General features: G+C 45.3%; 1 long non-coding RNA gene across 1 annotated transcript; it reads right to left on the bottom strand.

Annotated features, from left to right (window-relative positions):
- Positions 1–159: 159 nt before the first annotated feature.
- LOC134473590 (uncharacterized) lies at positions 160–2,559 on the bottom strand. Its single transcript, XR_010043895.1, has 2 exons — positions 1,703–2,559; positions 160–1,091 (listed from the first exon to the last, which is right to left on the bottom strand). It is a non-coding gene; the product is annotated as an uncharacterized LOC134473590 (long non-coding RNA).
- Between the last annotated feature and the right edge of the window lie 15,516 nt (positions 2,560–18,075).

Genomic DNA, 18,075 nt, shown 5'->3' with positions numbered 1-18,075 from the left:
GGACAGAAGTGGTTCTCACCTTCCTGCTTTGACCCCTAGTGCCGCCAGTGTGTGAACGTGACTCCAGGACATGCTGTCCTGTAGTCAGAAGGGGTGTCTGGGGCATGCATCCCTGTCGATGTCCGCTCCCGGCCGGCAGGAAAGACACACGACAAGGTCTGGCGGTGGTCAGGCTTTTCTTTATTCTCTCCTTATACAGTCTGCCCCGAAGCCTCTACCGGTCCGCTCCCCGCGGCTCCTTTTGTGCTTCAGTCTCTCTCTCTCTCGGGGGTGGAGGCACTGGCTATATATAGGATTAATAGCTAGGCAGACTACCCTGTGAGGCGGGTACTTAGTGGGGTGATAAGAAACAGGTGCCACACAGGCGGGCTCGATGAGAGGGGTAATCTAGCCCAGGCTTTTGTACTTTCCCACAGGCCTCGCAATCACCGCGTCTGATGACTTGACAGTGCCACGGCTCCCAACATCTCCCCCTATTTTATTTTAAATGATGGCTACGCGCATCGCAGCCCGTCCTGGATAGAGTGCAGAGGCCTATGCCCCGAACTGAGGCCCACCGTAGGCCCTTAGCGTAGACCCTGGTCGGCCGTCCCAGGGTCCACCAAGGCCCTGAGGCCCTCGTCCTTTTTTCTAGGGCCAGGAATGAACCGGACGGAACCTGGTTGCACATAGGCATGCACTCATTTCTCTCCACGAATCCCCTCGGAGAGAAATTTATCTAACAATCCAGCGGCTTTCGAGCGGAACGGGGTAGGGCCTGGCTTAGGTTGAGTCGTGCTGGGGAGGCACGCTCTTACCCGTCATTGACTCACCCACCCTGCTACATGTTGTTGTCTAGGGAGGAGAATGTGGGAAGCCTGTCACTTTTAAACGCGGTCGTAGGCCATGCGAGCGAGCCATGCGTATACAAGGGTAGCACATAGGGGAGCAAGCCGTTCCAGGCCCCCAAAAAGGGATTGTCCTGCAGTTCTTTTAGGGCTCATCTTGTTGTTGGGTCTGCGGTTGGCCTCTGGTGGAACAGGCCTGATCTTCAGTCGAGGGACTTGTCGCGTCAACCTCTCTGGGACCCACATTGGTTCTCGTCCCGATTCCTGCGGAAAGACACAAACCACGCCTCGGCTTCCTCTTTTGTATCTCTGCCCTCCTTGACGGACCCTTCTCGGGAGCTTCCTCACTGTGCCTGTTCAAACACCTCGCGTACTTCTACAAGTTCTTGAGAGCTCCCCCCGTAACTACCCTCACTCTTTAGGCACGTGTGTATCATTTCCCACAATGGACGAGCAGAGACTGAAGCTCTACCCTCCCGCTCTGCTAGGGAAAGGTCTCTGCCCAACTTTTCCCAGGAGGGCAGGTTTACATGCCCTGTAGGCAGAAACCAGGGAGCAAAGCTGTCAATCTCTGCAAGGAAATTTTCTAAAGTCTTACGCCCCACCTTGAGGTCCTTGGACTTTAGGAGTCTCCGAAGGACCAACACCAAGGCTGTGTATCTTTACTTGGCATGTTTCCCATTTTTAATATATCTTCTGTTATTTTTACTTCTATGTTTATGTTTTACACTCTTTTATTACCTTAAGTTCTGGTGTTATGTTTCATACTCACCGCGTGAGGCCCAAGAAACCCGCCACTTACGCGTGAGGTTGAGAGGAGTCTACAAACCCTGTAGGTGCGCGCCACCCAGGGCCCAGGCTTATCCTCTACTCACCTGTCCTGCAGCTGCAGCACTGTGTAGGAGAATGCAGTCCACCGCCGCGTCTCGGGGTTGATCAATCCCCGGGCAGGCCTCCAAATGTCGATGTCCGCTCCCGGCCGGCAGGAAAGACACACGACAAGGTCTGGCGGTGGTCAGGCTTTTCTTTATTCTCTCCTTATACAGTCTGCCCTGAAGCCTCTACCGGTCCGCTCTCCGCGGCTCCTTCCGTGCTTCAGTCTGCCCCGAAGCCTCTACCGGTCCGCTCTCCGCGGCTCCTTTTGTGCTTCAGTCTCTCTCTCTCTCGGGGGTGGAGGCACTGGCTATATATAGGATTAATAGCTAGGCAGACTACCCTGTGAGGCGGGTACTTAGTGGGGTGATAAGAAACAGGTGCCACACAGGCGGGCTCGATGAGAGGGGTAATCTAGCCCAGGCTTTTGTACTTTCCCACAGGCCTCGCAATCACCGCGTCTGATGACTTGACAGTGCCACGGCTCCCAACACATCCCTAGAGGCTTCTACAGAAAGTGATGACTTGCAGGAGCCAGCTTTGCTGTCTTTATTCCCTATAAGGTCACCAGTGCCTGAGGCTGGCGATTGGTAGAGGAGCTGCAGTCCAGCTACAAAGCCAGGTTCCTCAAAGACACCCTAACTGGCCGATGACCTTGGCCTCATTAGCTCAGCACTCTCCACCTGAGCTGCCTGGATCTCGGCCAGCCAGGGAAATTAGCTCAGACCCACAGGCCCCTGGGAGAGGTGTCAGGCAAAAATAGATCAGAGAGAGCCAGAGAATCCTTGCGTAGGAGGGCCTGTGGAGGTCACCAGCTCTATAGATGGAGGGAGAGGCCAGGGAGGGAAAGAGGCCTAGCCAAGGTCACATTGCAGTCCACACAGAGCTGGGTGAGCAAAGGGGTCCCCTGACTCCTGAAGGGAGTCTCCCAACTCCCTTCACCTGGGCCAATGGAAGTAACCAGTGGACAATAAGAATCACAGGTGATGGAACCATAATCGTAATTCCTTTGTTGATTTTGTTTTTAGAAAAGAACATAAAGACATTTAAAATGGTCTATAATGCAGAAATTTACTGAGAATTTTTCAACAGATACAAATAATACATTGGGAGACAGTGTCACAGGGTAGCTGAAAAGAGACTTCTTCTATCTGAGTTTGAACCCCAGCTACACTCCTTACATAGGTGCCCTCCAGCAGGTTACTTAACCTCTCTGTGCCTTGACTCCCTCGCCTATAAATTAAGAATCAAATTGAAGCTTGCTAAGATGAAATGACATAGGGCTCATCCATGGAAAATACTGTGGCCCAGGGTTACTGGGGAACAGCACTGAATTGGCGTTGGTAAGGAATGTTAATTCCACAGACAGAAATAAAAGGAAAGTAAAAACTCACCCGCTCTACTGGGCTCCTTCTTCAAAAGAAATCAGAGTTATCAGTTTTCTGCAGATCCTTCCAGAAAGTAACCCATGCATACATAGCATGTGTGTATACATAAATCCACTGAGGAACATCCTTTAAAAGATAGCACTAAAGTAGCCTGCTTTCCACAGATTTGGTACCTTACTTCATTCCATTACCATGTTTGGGCATCTTTTTTCTTTGGTTTAAATACATCCTTCCTTCTTAATGGCTACATGGTGTTCTATCCTATGAATGGACCATGCACATTTAATCAGACCCCAAGACTGGATGGTTGTATCACAAGGGAGTTGTTCTGTGAACTGAGATGGATGGAGTCCATTTCACAAAAACAAACTGTGAAATTGTTGGGACTTTGACTGTCAGCCATGCAAATTTATGCAAATGATACATTTCCTTGATATATGACCATTTGCTTCAGTATCTCTCAGCCTCATAGTAACTTGCTTGAGTAGTACCACTAGAATTCACTCATAATGAGACCAGAAGTAGAGTTAGTTCCCCCTGCACTCATACCACTAGCAGGCCAAGCTGAATAGTACCTTCAGCAATGTGACCCACAGCCCATGTCTGTGTACCACATGCAGTGGGTGGCCGGGGCTTTCTCCTATAAGAAGTAAGGAGTTCCCTCCCCCTGCTCTCTTCTCTGGTCAACCTTTATCTCAGATCCTTATCTGCTCCTAACTGCAGCAAATCCAACAGGCCATGGTTCCAGTATTGGGGAAAGGTAAGGAGTCCTCAGAGCAGCCTGGATAAACTCAGGCCCAGAGCCACGATGGGACCTTGTTGAGAAAATTAGAAATCTCAGCATCTAGGCTGGTGCAAGAGCAGGCAGAAGAGCATGAGTTTCTCTGCTCAGAACGTGGTTATCAGCCTGACTCCTGGCATCTTTTGGGAAGCAGCTCAATTCACTAGCTGTTTTGTACAGTCTGTGGGACAACTACCAAGTTACCATGGTTACCAAACTATCTTCCCTCCTTTACATAGCTCCCATTCTTCACTGACATTCTCTCTCCTTCCTGGAACCTCACCAAGGATTCCCCCCTGCTTAGTCAAGCATATTGATTTTGTGCTTCATGTGATATCAGCCTTGGCATCAGGGTCAGTTTCTATGAATCATTCCCTCTTCCTGTGACTCACTGCTAGCGCCCTCTAATCACAGCCTGCCCTGGACTGTTTCTCTAGCACAAGCTGATCTCCCAATTAGGCCTGCAAATACTGACTACGAAGCAAAAGGGGGAAGGGGAACCAAAAGTAGATCCCTACCTCACACCATAGCAAGATCAATCCCAGATCTAAATGTGAAAGGCGAAACTTTAAGACTTTTAGCTGGGCATCATGGTGCACATCTATCCCAGCACCAAGAAGGCAGGCAGGACTGTTGCAAGTTCCAGGCAAGCCTGGTCTACAAAGTGAGTTAAGACCAATCTGAACTACATGATGTGTTTTGGGCTTTTAGATGAAAAAAATATAGCATCTCTATAGCCCGGAGGTAGGAAAGATTTTTTTGTTTGTTTGTTTGCTTGTGATAGACTCTGTCTTGGTAGTTCAGGCTACCCTCAAATTCACAGTGTAGTCCAGGCTGCCTTGAATTTTCAGCAGTTCTCCTAAATCAGCCTTCCAAATATTACAGGAATACACCACCATTCCAGGCTCGTGAAAGATTTCTTAAGACAAAACAAAAGCACCAAACTGTTCAACTTTAAGAAGATTGATAAATCTGACTACATTAAAATTCATCAAAACATATAAATAAAAGGAATGGAAATAAACCAAACTAAAACTGGGCAAAGACATTTTGACACATAAATGACATAGAATTAACAGCTAGAACATATTAGATATTTCTCAAATCATTAAGAAAAAGACAACAGGCCAGGGACACAGCCCAGTGGCATGGTCCCTGCCTGGCAAGTACAAGGTTCTGAGTTCCATTTCTGGTACAAAAAAAAAAAAAATACAAGCACCTTACAAAAAGATAGATAAAAGGCACTCAGAAACAAAGACCAAAAAGATAATTAGAAAATGACAAAAGGTGAAGAAAACCACCCTAAGACACTGAACCACCAAGGCCTCCTCTCTCACAGCTGCCTGACCCTGAGCTGCAGTCAAGGACCTACACATGGAATTACTGACAAAAGAAAGCGTCAGCACTGGGCTGGCATGACTCTGGGTGCTTATCCTGCACCCTTTCTGACCCATCTGGACAAGTAGCAGACCCAGTGTCTCCTGCTGTCATGCAGTGCCTGAGTTTTGCTGCCTGGACTTGAGCTTCCCGGCTTTATATCTCAGACTTTGTTTTTTCCAGAAATAATTGTGTTGTGAAAAACCATCAGGCTTGAAGAAAACCTGAAAGAATGTTACAATTCATCTGGGTACACTCTTGTCCTGGAATCGTCACCAGCTAGCATTTGTCTACATTTGCTTTGACATTTTTGCTTTTTTTTTTTTTTTTTAACTTTTTATCAGTACCAGGGATCGAACTCACGACCGCCTGCTTGCAAGGCAGGTGCTTATGCCGCTGAGCTAAATCCCCAGCCCCTGCTTTGTCATTTTTACTATTCATTTTTATTACCATTCATATTTTTACTAAGCCATGCAAAACATACAGCGCGTTTGCCCTTTTGCCTGTAAATACTTTCACGTGTGTCTCCTAGGAAGGTGGTCATTCCTTTGGATAACTATATTACTGTAGTGTTTAAAGTTATATTTAGTATATGTAATAGTTAGTACATAATTACATGGTATTTGGGTGTATATTACTAGTATATAAAACATATGCTAATATACAGCCTTTGGTGATACAATATTTTATACTGATAGTATTAAATTCAGGAGATTTTTATATTATGCAATAGTGTCCAATTGTTTGATTTAGCACATTGAAATAGAGAACACACCATTAATTGTGAATTTCAGATAAACAACTTTTAGTGCTAAATGTATGCCCAAAATTTCATGGCAGTAACTGGACTCCTATATTTCATCTCTACTATTTTCCAAGGCATAGTCCACAGTTGAAGCCTGCTGACTGTCCCAGTAGACCAACCTGTCTTCCTACCTGGGATTACCCTCTGTGCTTAGTTGTTGTGTTGCTTGTACGCCATGTTTTCACTCATGACATTAGCCATTTGCTTTGGCTGCCCCATTGGACTTGTATCTGTAGCACTATAGAGACTCAGCTACCTCCATCTCAGGTAACCCCAGGTGGGACAACCCAGGTACCACTGCATAAGGAGGCCCAGCCCTGAGGGAAGGTAGAGGAGGTGGGGAAAGATGATCTAGAGGTCAGCAGCCTTAACTTCATGATAAGGGTGGTACTCACAGATTTATTTCCAAAAGAACACTGCGCACACTGACTGTGAAACCCCTTTTTGCCTCTAGGGGGCCTCCACGCTGAATAATTGCCATTCCCTGCTCCTTCCAGAGGGCTTTGCTGGCACACCTGGCCTGGACTAACGTCACAGCAGCTGCAAAACGCAGGCAGCCAACTGCTTGCTCAGGTTCAGCACTGAAGGGGAGCTTAACCGCGAATGGAGAAGACGTGCCCTCAGGAACAGAACACAGTCCTTGCAGTGGAGTGACCACCCTGCTGTGGGCCTGAAGAAGCCTTCCATTGGAGCTGCCCCAGATCCCAGAGGGAAGAACACCCTCCCTGCCATCAGAGGATGGTGCTTCCCTGCAATGGCCATGGCTTCAGGAAAGTGAGCAGGGGACAATGTCCTTCAAAGGGAATAAATGATCCCTCTCAACCCATGTGACAGCTATTTCCAGAATGATTTTAGACTACAGTAATATAGTACAGGGATGTAGTTTAGGGGCAGAGCACTTGCCTAGTATGTGTGAGGTCCTGGCATTAATCCCCAGATCACAAAAAAAGGTGGGAGAGGAAATCAAAACATCACCCTGGAGTGTGTGTGTTTCACAAAGGGCAAACCATCTCAGAACAACACCAGCCGCCACATCAGTAGACATGAAAACCCCTTTACCCAGGCTGGCAGAAATTAAGAAATCTAACCATGCCTGCTGTTGACCAAAATGTGGAATCATAGTAAATCCCATGTGTTGCTGATGTAAACAGAAATTGGTGCAACCATTCTGGAAAATAATTTGGCATTTCCTACAAAAATTGAAAGGGTGCATCCTCGATGACCACCAATTTTAATCCTCAATACTCATCTTAGAAAATGCTTTTGTGTATATATGAGGAAACATGGACCAATCTGTTTGTACTATAACTGTCCAGAAGAAAAATTGAAACAACACGCATTAAAAGTTAATGAGTAGAAGGAAACGTATGCATGTGTGAATGCATATTCATAAGCCAGAATAGTATACAGCAAGATAAAAGAAAGATTATGGATCACAGGCAACAACACATATGAGCCTGAAAAGCATAATATGTGGCTAAAAAATTGAAATGAAAAAAATGCATTCAGCATGGGTCTCACATGTAAAGATCTAACTTAGACAAACTTATATTCCTTAGGGATATGTACATAGATGCCACCACAACAAAGGAAGATGAGGAATGAATTTAAGGTTTTCATTATCTCTGAAGGAAAAAAAAGACTGTCACCGTGGTGGAATACTGAAGCACTTAAAGATACTGAAATGTTTCCTGCTTAAACTCACCGTGCGCACATAGACACACACACACTGTTATTCTTTTTCTCTTATTTTTTCTTTTTTTGTCATAGTCTAGCAAGTGTTCTACTACTAAGACACACCCCTAGTCCTTGTATTATTCTTTAAACTGTTTCTATGTGTTACATACACATATATGTCTACTCTGTCCCTGGGAAAATCCCTAAGGGAGAAAGAGCTCGTATCACTAACCCATGCTTCGGTTGAGGCAAGGGAACCTTCCCAGCCCTCCTCCACACTTCAGGAGAGGAAGTCCTGGCAGGGCCCCTTCTGACTTCAATGACTCTTGCCTTGCAGATCGGCCTTAGGGCCCACAGAAATCCTTCTAGCAAGTTTTTCTCCTTAACGGGCCCAGAAATAAAAAGAGAGTCATCTGTCTGGTCTAGAACCAGCCACTCCAGAGGGACTGGAGGGTGGCAGAGGTACAATATGAATCTGTACTGGACCTGGATCAAACCTTCCTGTGTCCTGGGAAATGCAATTCTTTGGTAGCCTGAGTCAGTTCCAGAGCCTGGAAAAGTTCCAGGAATGTAGTAGGCTCAATGGAATCGAGCAGAATTGGGGGTCAGGAGCCATTGAAAAGAAAGGCTGTTTTAGGAGGAAAAGAAATGGAATGCTGGCCTGGGGGTTGGGGGACCTTGTAAGAATGTAAGTGTGTAATGAGGACACGTGTGTGTATAATGTTCTCCAGTGCCACATGACAGAAACCTCAACTCAGCTGATTAAATAAGCAGCGATGAGCTCGGTTATATTGCAAAACTAGTTCTCAAGTAGGGCAGGTCCAGGTTGGTTAATCCAGCAGCTCACTGTCATCTGTAGGGACCTGGTTTCTTTCTTCTGGCTCTGCTGTATTCACCACCCTCTTCGTCCACCTGGGCCCGTCCTGGTCACAGAGTGGCTGCAGATATTCTCATCAGTCATCAGCCTCGTGTGCAGGGCCAGAAAAGTGCTTGCTGTCTCTCTGAACTAAAACACCATCCCAGAAGCACCCGCCACGGCAGTGTCTTGTCTCAGTGTCAATGGGGTACTTGTAGCTTCATAGACTAATTCTTGGAAAACACACCATCCCTGTGCTGGTTATGTCAGTGTGGAATACTTGTGTTTTTCCCACAGATAACTGTATTTCACAACTGCTGTATATCAAATCACATCAAACTCAGTGGCTTAAACAATGATGAACTCTTTCATGTGATTTTTATGGGAAAGAATACACTGTGGCAGCCACACCAACCAGAGCGTGGGCTGCTTGGAACAGAAGGCCAAGAAGGCTTCTCACAGTGTCTGGGGCACTAGCGCTGGTCGTCTTGGGGAGGCTCACTCTCCACGCGGCCTCTCTTCCCTCCTGGTGACTCACGCTCTGGGCTCTCTGGGTTCCTTTCGTGGACTTCCTTAGCACAGAGCAGCTGGGCTCCAAAAACACACCACAGAGTCAGTCAAATCTATTAGGGGTTGCACCTCCAAAGGGCACAATGACACATTTGTTGCATCTGATTGCTCAAATCAAGGCACATGAGCAGCCCTGGGGGTGGGGAGACAGACGCTGGTTTTGGTTGAGAGGAGCAGCAGGCACCCAGAGAAAGGGGGAGTCTTTCCTGGTGAGTATAGCTGGAGACTGCAGCATATCACCCTTCCCAGGGAAGCAAAGGTGAGAAGAGGTGATAGAATATGGACCCAAAGGACTAGTACTATGTTGTTTTCTTCACTCTACATGTGAAGAGCTAGGTGTTTCCTGGCCCTTAATTCTTAAAGTAGCTTCATTCTCCATGTTACAAGTTAGCACAATATACCTGTCATCTTCTCGGGGCATCTGTGGGAGACATAGAAATTGTTGTCGCCTCCAGGGAGGGAAACCAGAAGCCTGGGAAGCAAGTGTGGGAGAAAAATTTGGTTTTCATGTCATACACTTTAGAATTTTGAACATGGACTTTTATGAGTTGGTGAAAAATGCATACTTTTTTAATTGACCTAGCCAAGGTCACTCAGGACCAAGAAACAAAGATGGAGCTCAAACCCAGATCTGCAATCACCATGCCTAAGCTCTGCTGCCAGCGTCATGAGAGGTTACATAAATCTGCTGATTTAACCCAAATCAATCCACTTGGGCACAGCTGAACCATAAAAGAGGTAGCTGACATCCAAGGTAAGACACAGATGCCGCACCTGCAGCTCAGAAGTGACATTCTCAGGAACCCGCTGGGATTTGAGCTGCTTTCAAAGGCAGCAAAATCTATAAGGTCGGAGCCTGGCAGGATTCCTCAGAAAGACTCCCTGAGCCAGTAGGAGAGACATGGTGCCTGGGGCAAAACAATCTGGGTTCCTGTCAGCTATCACTGTGACCTTGGTGAGGTCACTCAGCTTCCCTGACCTTCAGTTTTTCTTGGCATTGTCTTGAGTCTAGCAGATTCCTCAAAGGTGAAGCATCAGCTCGTGAGAAGCCCTTGGGACTCCAGCCAGCTTGCTGAGGGATGGTGGCAGGTGGCTGGCCCTCTCTGGCCTGTAGCAGAACAAAAGATCGAGACCAGACTCCATGCGGACTCAGGCCTTGTAGAGCGCCGACCTTGGGCAGCTCTTTTCCCCTCATCAGGCTGAGAAATGAGTGGGCAGAGTGGGTCCCCTCTGGGGTTCCTCCCAATCTGGCACTCTGGGATCCAATTGTACTTTGAGGCTGGCTGTCACACTGTGATCTCCTCTCCTCTAGTCTAGTCTTGTCCCCAGTGAGGGGTGGGACTCTGGCTCCGTGACTCTAGCAGAGGGCTAGGTGACAGCTGCAGGGCTGGATGGGGGATGTCTGGCACAGCTATCTCCTCCAGCCCTTCTGCACAACTTCGTCTTTCCCACTGGAGTTTGCAATCTGGATTGGCCTCCTTTGGGTCTGTTTCAGGAATGTTGGTAACTGAAGATTCTTAACAGTGAACCTGGCTCCAAAAACCGCCCCCACACAGATTCCAGGCCAAAGCAATTTCCCAACCTGGCAGGAAGCTGCCTGCCTGGCAACAATGGGAGGGCAGTTTGTACTCAGAGAAGGTTCCACAGGCTTTCCATCACGCAAGGAGCCCTGACCCCATCTCCCTCCCTGCGGTCCTGTCCTACCTTCTCTCCTTTTCAAGTCTTTTCTTTCTCTGGCTCCCAGCCACTGGGGGAGGAAAACTTCTGTTCCTGGAACTTGTGTCTCACTCCTTCTCAGGGTCTGTGAACCCTCAGCACCACCACCATCCGGGGCACCTTTCCCCCTGAAGGTGTGCTTTACCCAAAGCGGTGATGGTGATGGCCATCCCTGATTAGTAAACAGCTGCCCTTCCCCTTCAAGGCTGCATCTCCTCCTAGCTGCACTGCAGGCAGCCTCGTTAGGTCCCTCATGTCACAACAGGGAGCAGGCCTGAAGAAATCAAAGCTTTGCTCAGCCCCAGAGCTAGGGAGCTGCTGAGCCAGGATTCCACCCAAAACCCAGCGCTCACTCCATATGCCCTCACAGCACGCTGTGAGACCCTGCTTCTTTGGGCACACTTTGGCCACACTAGGAGCACAAGATGTTCAGGCTGTTCATTTATCAAGGCCCAGGCGTATTCCCATTCACCACCCCAGGGCCAGGCAAGGACTGGATGCTCCGAAACACTGACTGAAGGAACTGCAGACTGCCTGGCCCCCAGTGACTGGCCTTCCTGTGGCATCTTTTGCAGAGTTCTTGCCTCATACCAAAAAAGGGCAATGGTGGCCCAGGTCACTTGCCTTATGGCACCAGAAGCCTGCAGGAACTCTTTCCAGCAACATCTCTGAAATTACAAGCCTCTAGCACTGTGCCTCCAGACATTAGGGATGGGCCCTTGCCCTATCTCCACCACCTAGTCCCTCCTCCCAAAGGACCAAGAAATTGAAAGGAGATGCACACAGCCTCTAAAGCACAGTATGAAACAGAGCATCCATTCTTACTTCCTCGTGGAAAGTCACCTCCAAGACGCTGTGCTGCTTTCCTGCTCCCCCCTTCCCCTGGCCTCCTGCTCAAAACTTGGGCCCTGTAGAGGGGTGGACGACTGTGTGGGCAGCAGGGATAGGACTTGCATGGATAGAGGAGGAAACTGGTCCCCTGGTAAACCTAGCCAAGAATACCATGGGTCTCTTTCCAGAACACAGACAATAGGAGCATTAATAGAAACTGTGTGTTTCTATTCTGTCACTGCAAAGAGCCAATTAAATACTGCCTAACACTATCCCACATGGCACAGCCATCAAGTGTTCCTGCTCTGCCAGTACTTGGCTGTGAGCTGTTGAGCAAATCACTCAATCCCCGAATCTCAGATCTCTCATCCATAAAATGGGGGGAAGAAAACAACAGTGATTCCCTTCAATTCTCCCTCACTGTATTGCTGTCAAGACCAAATGATAGCCAGAGATGTAGCTCAGTGGCATAAGTGCTGGCCTGGCAAGTGCAAGGTTATCAGTTTGATTCCAAGTACCCACACACACACACAAAAAAAAATACCAAATGATATGTAAAATGTGCACAATGATATGCTTCATAAGTTCTACAGCTGCCTATGCATCACATATGCCTACTCTGTTATGCACCCCCTCTTCTAAACTGATTTTGAGTTGCCTCCCATTTGCTCTCCAATCCTAATTCTCTCATTCTGTTCTGGTGTCCTCCCTGCTGTCCCTAAATATATCCCACTAATTTTCTAATTATTGGGCCTTATTGGTTGACAGTGAGTACAGGTTAGAGAAAAGCTGCCTCAGAACAGCAGTACAGTTAAACCCACGAGCAAGCTTACCTGAGTTAGAGACTCAGAAGCAACTGTCACTGCTGTGAGTCTTTGAATAGTCCTTTCCCTACCTCTGTGCCTTGGTTTCCCCAATGATGCATAAAATTGTCTTTACCCTGAAGGTCAATGGTGAGGGGCAGCCCCCTAAATTTACAAAATAACTCAGAGCACTGCCTGGCATAGGACAGGCTCTGAGCAAACCCTCCTCCTCTTGGATCTTGCTTTGATCATGCTGATCAGAAGAAAAGGGTCAGCGGAGCACCTACAAGGGGCACAGAGATCACTGGACCATGGTAGGAAGGTGAGGGGCAGGAGAAGGAAAGGATGGAGCTGGAAAGTAGGAGGAAAGAGAAAGGGACCAGCAAATCTGGCAGAGAGGGTTTTGGGAAGGCATCTAGAGCAGTTTAGGAGAGGAAGGAGGAGATGAGAGCACAGGGATGCTCTGCAGTGTGAAATGAGAGGGAGGCGGATTTTTTTAAAGCTCAATGAATATTTATGGATGATGTAGAAGATACAGTCCTTTTTATTGAAGGTTTATAATCTGGGCAGAAAGAAAGGCAAGCACATAAATAGAGAAGTTGGAATATAAGAACAGTTTGCAGTGACAGTAATGTGATCTCTCCAGGCACTGCATGATTGAACGCCAAATTAGCAAAACAGAAAACGGGAAGAATTCAGAGTGTGACCTCTGTGGGATCCCATGAGAGTCCCTGGCACTTAGAGATAGGAGTTGGGCAGAGTGCTGAGAATGCTTAGCACTTGGTTCCCTGTTTTCTATACTGTTTTTGGATTCATTTTTCTTTTCCTTTGTTTTTTTTTTTTTTTTTTTTTTTTTCTTTTTTCTGTCATTTTGAGGCAGAGTTTCACTATGCAGCTCAGGCTGGACTTGAGCTCACTTTGTAACCCAGGCTGGTCTCGAACTCCCAACGGTTCTCCTACCTCAGCCTCCCAAGTGCTGGGATTATAGGTATACACCACCATTACCAGCTTCATTTTTCATTTTGATTAAAAGAAAATTTATGTCTGGGCTCTCACGTGTTTGTGTTCCCGTCTCATGTACTATTTTAATTGTTTAATAACAATTTAGTTCTAACTACTTTGCCACAGAACTTTGAAGTGACATTTCCAGTGTCCTTTAGCATTCAGGATGGCTCATGCAACTTCTGACCCTATCAAATGTGTTTCTTTGTAAGTGACCTGCTTTTTGCTTATAAAAATGTTTAATATGCTCTATCTCTTACCCTTGGTGTATATGAATTTCATTAGGAGCTATCATTGTTCATTCCTAGCCCATATAGATTGTATATTTCTTCAGCTTGGGGAAGTTTTCTTCTATGGCTTCTTGGATTATTTTTCCTTTGAATTATTTGTTAATTATAATTAGACATACATTGGAATCTTGGAATTTATCATGTCACTTAGCTTTTCTTTCACATTATCCAGATTCCACTAATTCTTTCTCTGTATAAATTCACTATACTATTCAGTCCATATATACCCTTTCTTTGTCATAGTTGTCTATTGCTCAGACTTAGAGTTCTTAGATAAGCGAACTCTTAAAAACCTAGTGGAGGGGCTGGGGATTTAGCTCAGTGGCATAAGCGCCTGCCTTGCAAGCAGGCAGTCATGAGTTCGATCCCTGGTGCTGATAAAAAGGAAAAAGAAAAAAAAAAAACTAGTTGAATGTAGTTTATCTGGCATGTAATGCTAAGACCTACCTAAAGGGAAGTGGGGAAGAGAGATGGTTAAGGGAATGCATCCTATTCCTGAGAGGTTGAGGTCACTTCTAGGATAGGAAGTGTGTTTTCATTAGCATTTCAAGCAGGCCACAGAATTGTCAAAGAGGACTCTGTGGGTGGGGAGAGGAGGAACCTCTGGAAAATAAAGGCAAGCCACTATGAACCAAAGTGGGAAGAAATAGAGAACATGGGCAAGGCATCTACCTCATCTTATTTCATGGGAGCACTATTCATCTCATATTCTGAGAACCCCGAACAACCTCTGTAATACTTGCTGCTATTTCCTTAAATGCTGGTACATCTCCTGTAGAGCTTTGTACTTCTTTTTAATTGTTCTGCTTTTATAGACTAGAGGAAAGTTTGTTGTACGAGCAGGGCCAGTGGTGGTAAAAAGGAAGCATGTGAGAGTATATTGTAGGAGCTGTCTTTGGGAAGATGGGGCTTCTCATAATTCTTGGTTTCTACCAGTTGCATGAGGCACTGATATGTCTTCCTTTGCCCACCCACATTCAAGACAGATTCGCCATTAGGCTGGTGTTGTGTGTATGGCTGAATTGACAGAAGAGAATGGCTCAAACAGCTTCCGTGTCTGAAGATTATGAAAGCACATGAAAGAATAGGTGGCACTGTAAGTAGGGAGAAGATAGGATAAAGGCATCATTGAGCTTTATGAAGATCAGGAGGGAAACTTCCTAAAACTCAGTTACTACCTATACCACCAAAAGCAGTTTCTGCTCTCACAGATAGACTCTGCAGTCAAGGCAGAGTCTAATAAGAAAGACAAGGAGGGAAAAGCTAGCTAACCTTGAGAGAGGTGCCAGACAACCAGGAAAGGCAGATCTCCTCATCCACCTTACAAAATACATGGGCAATAAGAGACAACCATCTAAGTACCCTTATTTAACATGTGAGACAACTTCCGGGTAATGGTAGAGTAGTGAACAGCAGAGAAACATCCTCTCTGAGACTGGACTCCAGACACTGGAATATAGTAATCTATGGCAGAGAAGGAGGAAGGGACCTAGAAAGGATCTGAATGGAGAATTAAACTCTTCAGGGAGAGCAAAGAGAGAGACCTCCAGTCAGAAGAAGCAAGTGGCAGGTACTTCTTCCCTGATCCCTGACTTACTGTGAGAGAATGGTGGCTTGAACCTGCAGAAGCATGATGCCTACTGATGACCCCAGTGGATACACCAGTGGAATGGAGCAGTGGACACAGTAGACTGCAGTGGATTGTGAGTTATTCAGGTTCAGAAGTCCCCCAAGAAAGAGCAATTGACTGGTAGTCGTTCTGAAGAGAAGCCAGCTGAGCTGGGAACTCAGGGCAGCTGAATGATGGCTCCAGCCAGTGTCAGGGTGAGGCAGAACTAACTTCAAGATGGCAAGAAGCCAAAGAGCTGAGTTCAGGACAGTAGGAGGCACATGGAGGGTTGAGGCTGAGCAAATTGGGCCCAGCCTCACCCCTAGAAATCATCCTGAACTTCAGTAAGACTAAAGGTGCATACTTGCTTTCATAAAAATCTATGCCATCGGGGCTGGGGATTTAGCTCAGCGGCATAAGCACCTGCCTTGCAAGCAGGCAGTCGTGAGTTTGATCCCTGGTACCAATAAAAAAAATCAATGCCATCTATTAATTAGCACAGATCTGGGCTCTGTCTGCCCACTCTGTCTACCAGTGACAGCAGAGATACAGCCTGAAGTGGACTTCTTTTTTCTTTATTCTCTTCTCTTTTTTGTTTTGTTTTTTGCTTCTGTTTCTAGTTAATATTCTTCTTCATTGTTTTTATATGAATGTGAACATTGTTTCTGGTCTTCTCGTTGTTGTCTATTCTGTTCTTGCTTTTATTTCTTTCTTACTCTTTATCTCCTGTCTTTTTTTTTTTTTTTTATTGTACCAGGGATTGAATTCACGACCTCGCACTTACCAGGACCTTGCTTCTGATCTCTTCTTGTTCTTCTATTTCTGTATTTTTCCCTCACCCCCTTTTAAATTTTCTCCCCTGCATGTAAAATCATCATGCTGAGGGCATATTTACTGTATACAATTTTTTGGGTCATTTTAGATGCTGTTATATAACTAAAAATATAGTTAATACAGCTAATGGTGAGAAACTAGTAATTACCACAGTTTGTTGTTTTCTACTCTGTGTTTGATGCTATTGTTATTGCTTGTTAAACCACTTTAGCCAAGATCACCTAATTGTTCACCAGTCCACTGTTCTTCCTGGTATAGCAAGACTGAGACTGCCTAAGAGTCATGAACAAAAATATAAGCCAGTGCCAGAGAACCAGGGGCTGAGCCAAGTAGGCAGCAACTTCTCCTCCCCAATAAACTGAAGAAGTAGGATCATGCAACAGGTGCAAAATCCAAACACCAGCTACATCGGTAAGACACCTCTGAGAAATAGTCATTTCCCAAAGGTTCTAAACATTAGCAATAAAGCTATTCACTGTAAGCAATTTACAAGCATCAGTTCAGGAATTAGACTTAAAAAATAGAAAATGAGAAGATAATTTTTTAAAAATGCAACTCCAGACTTCCAGCTCACCAAAGCAAACCCAGAGGGCAATGAGTTGGAACAATTAAAAAGTCACCTGGACTTCCTGAAGTGGTAACAGCAGAAGTAACAAAGAAAATGAATGGGGCTCTAAAAAAGAACAAATCAGAAATAATTCCACAGGTAACTACAGAGATGGTGACCGTAAAGAAAGACTGGCTTGGGGCTGGGAATTTAGCTCAGTGGTATAAGCCCCTGCCTTGTAGCAGACAGTCGTGAGTTCAGTCCCCGGTACCGATAAAAAGAAAAAAGACAAAAAAAAAAAAAAAAAAAAAAAAAAAGTCACAGCAGAGAAAATTAAAAAAAAAAAAAAAGAAAGACAGGCTTAGCAACTCTAAAGCAGATGCAGTTAAAAAAAATTAGAGGAGCCAAGGAAAACGGGGGAAACCATAAATGCCCAACATAGGAAAAAATCCATGAAACAGATTCAAACACATATCCAGGAGATTAAAAATTCCATTGAAAGTATATGCAGCAGAATGAGCTAACATGAGGACAGAATATCACATATAGAAGACAGGATTACAGTGGCAATCATGAGAGAAAAATTTGTTAAAAATAGCAAGGAATCATGAGAAATCAATCCAACAGCTGGTAGATGAGACAAAGAAAAATAACAATATTGATCAATGAAAAGGCAGGAAATATCACAAATGGAGTAAAAAACCTATTCAGAGTCCTGGCAAAAAAAATCTCAAGCACGGAAAAAGGATTAGACATACAGGTAAGTGAGGCATATAGAACTCCAATTATCCATAATCAAAAAAAATCTACATTGAGGCATATAATAACCAAGATTCCAGAAATTCAACACAAGAACAGAATTTAAAAGCTATTTAAGGAAAGAAACTAATCACAGCAGACTTCTCAACACAAACCGTCAAATCAAAATGAGCTCAGAGTGAAGTATTTCAAACCCTAAAAGAAAACAATCTATAACTCAGATTGATGTTCCCTGAAAAACTATCTTTCAAAATTAATAGAGAAATAAGATATTTATATGACAATACCTGAAAAAATTCATGACCACCAAACCAGCACTCCAAAATGTTCTGAAGGACATTCTAGAAAGAGATAACAAGATTCACAACTCTATGAACCCCAACAGACTGAATCTATTATGCAAAGCAAGAATTAAACACAAGGGGAAAAAGTGAACCAATGACAAGAAAATAACGTGACAAGGATAAGTCAATACATGTCAGTTATAACCATCAATGTTAATGGTCTCACTCACCAATCAAAAAAACAGA

This window comes from Cavia porcellus, unplaced genomic scaffold (genome assembly GCF_034190915.1).
Source record: "Cavia porcellus strain 051 isolate PalLab524CR breed Dunkin Hartley unplaced genomic scaffold, mCavPor4.1 scaffold_27, whole genome shotgun sequence".
Classification (NCBI taxonomy): Eukaryota; Metazoa; Chordata; class Mammalia; order Rodentia; family Caviidae; genus Cavia; species Cavia porcellus.
Note: the sequence above shows the minus strand (reverse complement) of the source record. Positions and strands in the feature narration are given on the sequence as shown.